This window comes from Rhipicephalus microplus, chromosome X, assembly GCF_043290135.1.
Source record: "Rhipicephalus microplus isolate Deutch F79 chromosome X, USDA_Rmic, whole genome shotgun sequence".
Lineage (NCBI taxonomy): Eukaryota > Metazoa > Arthropoda > Arachnida > Ixodida > Ixodidae > Rhipicephalus > Rhipicephalus microplus.
The window spans coordinates 283847451-283852703 of NC_134710.1; the positions used below are offsets into that span (position 1 = coordinate 283847451).

Sequence of the window (5253 nt, forward strand, 5' to 3'; positions counted from 1 at the left end):
CACAATATTAACGAGATATAACAGACAGTAATGCCAAGGAATGTACAGGGGAAGTTAGTAGAACCAATGGAATGTAAATAAGAAGAAAGAAGAAAAAAAAGTGGATGAAAAATTACCAGCTGTGAGCAGGAATCGAACCTACGACCTTCGAATAACGCGTTCGATGCTCTACCAACTAAGCTATCACAGCGGCCGTCCCTCCATCCACTTTTTGGGGTTTATATGTGAATTTAGAAGTAGGAGTGACCGTCAGCGCCATCTATAAGCCAAACAACGAGTGTGAAAACGCTCTTATTCGCATGTTTGGCGTCACGTAGCACGTGAACTTATTATGAGCGGGCAGCTGATTAATTGTCCCTCTTACACAACCTAAATAAAACTAATAAGGTAACTAATCAGGTAACTAATAAGGTAACTAATAAACTAATAAGGTAACTGAACTCGAACATTTATTGCTGTCGAGATCTCTCCCTGTGGTGATCGTAACAGAGACTTGGCTAAACAACGATATTCCGAATGATGCGGTTGTTCCTCCTGGGTACAGAGTGTTTCGCTGGGACAGAAATTCCCGTGGTGGGGGCGTTGCAATTGTCATAAAAAAATGTATCTCAGCAGTTCCAATTATTTGCAATTTATGGGAATCTGTATGGTGTAAATTTACGTACGCGAACACCAATTACCTTATCGGAGCCGTATACAGACCACCTGCCACTTCCCCCGAGTTCCTGGAAGACCTTCAGACGTTTTTGAACTCAAATGTAAACAAGACAACAAAATTAGTCGTGGCCGGAGACTTTAACCTACCAAATATAGACTGGATTTCTTTATCGGCCGGTAATAAGGATGCTACTAGCAGCGAAAAGTTATTTGAAATAATGATCAGCCATAACCTAACCCAAATTGTTCAACAAGACACTAGAGTAACATCAGGTTCTCAGTCACTGCTGGACCTGGTATTCCTTTCGGGCACTATGGAGGACTTCAGTGTTACGGTCGAAGACGGCATATCTGACCACAGACTGATTTCGGTTGAGATTCTATGTGGTACAAAACCTAGAAAACGACCCTTCGTTCGGGTCCCTGTTAGTGACTACGGCCGGGCAGATGACATGTCAATATTAGAATTTTTGGAAACTGCTTTTGATGATTTCAAGCAAGCCTCTGATAGCGAGCCAGTTGATTGTTTGTGGCAGAAATTGAAATCAATAAATAACAGCTGTATAGAAAGGTTTGTTTCCATTCGATTGAAAAAAACAAGGAAGACTAACCCCTGGATCACTAGAGATGTTATCCACACTAAACGCAAAATAAAGAGATTACGCAAAAGACAAGGCCACTCTGAGCAGATTTACCAACTACGAGCAGCGTTGAAAATCCAAATCTCCAAGTCCAAAAAAAGGTTCTTCAATGAAACGCTTTCTGGGTTCTTGCGCACTTCGCCTAGAAAATTTTGGCTATACTTGAGCGATCGGAAAGAGGCGATTGAACATATCGTGGTTGGCTCTGATGTTGTAACCCAGAAACAAGATATAGCTAATGGTTGCAATGGCTTTTTCTAATCTGTATTTACAAAGATGGCATTCACGGATGAAGATAAGGAAATGGCCGATACTTGCACATGCGCCATGGATCCAGTTTCATTTGATCAAGCGGGCGTGTTTCAGCAGCTACTTAATTTGAACGAAAAGAAGGCTAATGGACCGGATGGAATACCAACTGTGTTTTTGAGGCGGTATGCGGAGTGGATGTCGTTTTACTTAGTCATTATCTTCGAAAAATCACTCTTGACACATTCGCTTCCCAAAGACTGGCTGAGCGCTATTGTGAAACCGGTATTTAAAAGTGGCGACAGGATGCTTTTTACCAACTACAGGCCAGTGTTTCTGACGGGTGTTTGCTGTAAGGTTTTTGAACACGTCATTGCCAAACAGATGGCTATTTTCTTGGAGACAAATGGGCTGATATGTAGGCAACAGCTCGGGTTTAGGCAAGGGCTTTTCACGTTATCCCAACTGATTGAAACTCTCCACGATTTTGCCGCTGCCGTAGATAACAAAGAACAAGTCGACGTGATAATCATAGACTTTGAAAAAGCCTTCGATAAGGTATCCCACCATAAATTGCTCTTCAAGCTCAAACGAACAGGCGTAAACGAAAATATCCTGAAGTGGATTGAGGCATACTTAACTAACCGCAAGCAGTTGGTACGAATTGATGGGTTTGAGTCTGAATCACTTGATGTTTATTCCGGTGTGCCCCAAGGCTCCGTGTTGGGCCCATTGCTGTTCTTGCTGTATATAAATGATGCTGTTGACATTGTTAACCCTCCTGTAAAAATTAAATTGTTTGCTGATGATTGTTTAATATATGCCCCAGTGACGTGTGCGAATGACCAAATTGTAATTAATGATTGTCTTGATGATTTTCAAACATGGTGCGATAAATGGGAGATGAAAATAAATTATTCTAAGACAACATATACGCATATAACTACCAAGAAACACGTTTTACCATTTACGTACAGCATTGGACCTACTAATTTACAGCAGGTGTGTGCATTTAAATATTTGGGAGTGCATATTACGAATGATTTGAAATGGCGTGCACATGTCGAGAATGTATGCTGTGCCTCTTAGAGAAAACTGCGTTTCTTGCGTGCTAAATTACCGAATGCTACGAAAGACGTCAAGCTGCTTGCATATAAAACATTTGTGCGCCCTGTTTTAAAATATGCTTGTGCTGCCTGGAGCCCCCACCAAAAGGATTTAATAGGTAAACTGGAACGAATTCAGAGACTTTCCACGCGATTTATATGTTCGAAGTATAAAAGGACTGATTCGGTTACCGAGATGTTAAAACTAAGTGGTTTGGAATCTCTAGAAATTAGACGACAAAAGCAGCGCCTAAAGGTATTTTTTTCAGATATTGCATGGTCAAATAAAAATATATAGAACAATTTACGAACACCCCCCGCATAAGCTCAGCAGCCGGATCAATCATGACGCGGCGGTTCGCCCCTTCGGTGCTTGCACGGACGTCTTTCGCAAATCTTTTTTCCCTGACGTTATAGAAGCGTGGAACAAATTGCCGCGACATATTGTTGAAAATTCTGACGTTAAAAAATTTGAATGTGCTCTTGATGTTTACTTTGCCGAGCAATGAATAAGCTATTGTGTTATTGTTCAAAGTTGCTGAAAATATCAATGTCTGTATTTACTTTCCATATCCTATGCTTCCCTCTCTGTAATGACCTTCAAGTGAGGATTGACAGTATAAATAAAATAAAAAAAATAAAAAAATAAACACACCAAGTATGCCAGTACGAGACCCTCGTTCAATGAAATAAGGGAGAGAAGTGTATACCTAAGGGCTCGTATTTCTGTGTTTTAACACAATATTAATGAGATATAACAGACAGTAATGCCAAGGAATGTACAGGGGAAGTTAGTAGAACCAATGGAATGTAAATAAGAAGAAAGAAGAAAGAAAAGTGGATGAAAAAATTACCAGCTGTGAGCAGGAATCGAACCTACGACCTTCGAATAACGCGTTCAATGCTCTAACCACTGAGCTATCACCGCGGCCGTCCCTCCATCCACTTTTTGGGGTTTATATGTGAATTTAGAAGTAGGAGTGACAGTCAGCGCCATCTATAAGCCAAACAACGAGTGTGAAAACACTCTTATTCGCATGTTTGGCGTCACGTAGCACGTGAACTTATTATGAGCGGGCAGCTGATTAAATGTTCCTCTTATACAACCTAATCACACCAAGTCTGCCAGTACGAGACCCTCGTTCAATGAAATAAGGGAGAGAAGTGTATACCTAAGGGCTCGTATTTCCGTGTTTTAGCACAATATTAATGAGATATAACAGACAGTAATGCCAAGGAATGTACAGGGGAAGTTAGTAGAACCAATGGAATGTAAATAAGAAGAAAGAAGAAACAAAAGTCGATGAAAAAATTACCAGCTGTGAGCAGGAATCGAACCTACGACCTTCGAATAACGCGTTCGATGCTCTAACCACTGAGCTATCACAGCGGCCGTCCGTCTATCAACTTTTTGGGGTTTATATGTGAATTTAGAAGTAGGAGTGACAGTCAGCGCCATCTATAAGCCAAACAACGAGTGTGAAAACACTCTTATTCGCATGTTTGGCGTCACGTAGCACGTGAACTTATTATGAGCAGGCAGCTGATTCAGAAGCTCACTCCTACTTCTAAATTCACATATAAACCCCAAAAAGTGGATGGAGGGACGGCCGCTGTGATAGCTCAGTGGTTAGAGCATCGAACGTGTTATTCGAAGGTCGTAGGTTCGATTCCTGCTCACAGCTGGTAATTTTTTCATCCACTTTTCTTTCTTCTTTCTTCTTATTTACATTCCATTGGTTCTACTAACTTCCCCTGTACATTCCTTGGCATTACTGTCTGTTATATATATATATATATATATAGCATGTGCGTGCAGTCGCTCTTCCTTTGTTCATGTTCGCTTTTTATGATTACGTGATTTCTGCAGAGAAAGAACGACAGCGAGAGAGAGTAGATAGGAGATAAGGATCCCAGTTGTTCACCTCGTACTAGTGAGCGATATAACGAATTGGTATGAGTCATTGGCTCCGTGTATCACGTTCCTACTGTAGCCCTTGGAAAGTGAGAGAGAGCTCAGGCCCAAGTGCTCAAAACGCGCGTCCCATCGACGGAAGGTTTTCGCACGAGGGACGGGATGACGCTTAATCTTCAAGCGTCGACATGGCAAACGAAAGCGCCCCCAGTCGCAAACTCGTGCGTTTGGCTGGGGCCAAACGTAGGAACACCACGATGTGTGAGTTCACTGACCGGCGAAGTCCCAGCCTCAGCAGGTCACCCCCTTAACTTGGCGTGAACCAGAATTAGCTTGGGAGGGTGTCACAAAACGAGCGCTTAAAAAAGGGCGCGCTGCCAACTTCTCGCGACGAAATGACGGAGTGACACCGCGAGGTCAATGATAAAAAAAAAGAGAAAACAAACATCCAAAGACTCCTCGGGCGCGCGACTCTCTCCTTCGGAAGCGTGGGTTCGCCGACGAACCTCCTCTCATCGTCGGCCGAGCAAGCCCTCGAAATTTCTAGATGGAAAGGTGCGTGATGATGCCGGCTTGAGTCATCCGTCGCGGACGGCCCTCGTATCGTCTCGACCTTTCCCCCAGCCTTCGCTACGCATCGCGCCGACGAAATGATGAGAACTTTCTGGAATCTCGCGCGGAAGGT

The 5253-nt window shown here is 42.8% G+C and overlaps 1 non-coding gene across 1 annotated transcript; it reads left to right on the forward strand.

Moving 5' to 3' along the window:
- Positions 1–4265: 4265 nt before the first annotated feature.
- Positions 4266–4338, forward strand: TRNAT-UGU (transfer RNA threonine (anticodon UGU)). The gene has a single exon. It is a non-coding gene; the product is annotated as a tRNA-Thr (tRNA).
- Positions 4339–5253: the final 915 nt, after the last annotated feature.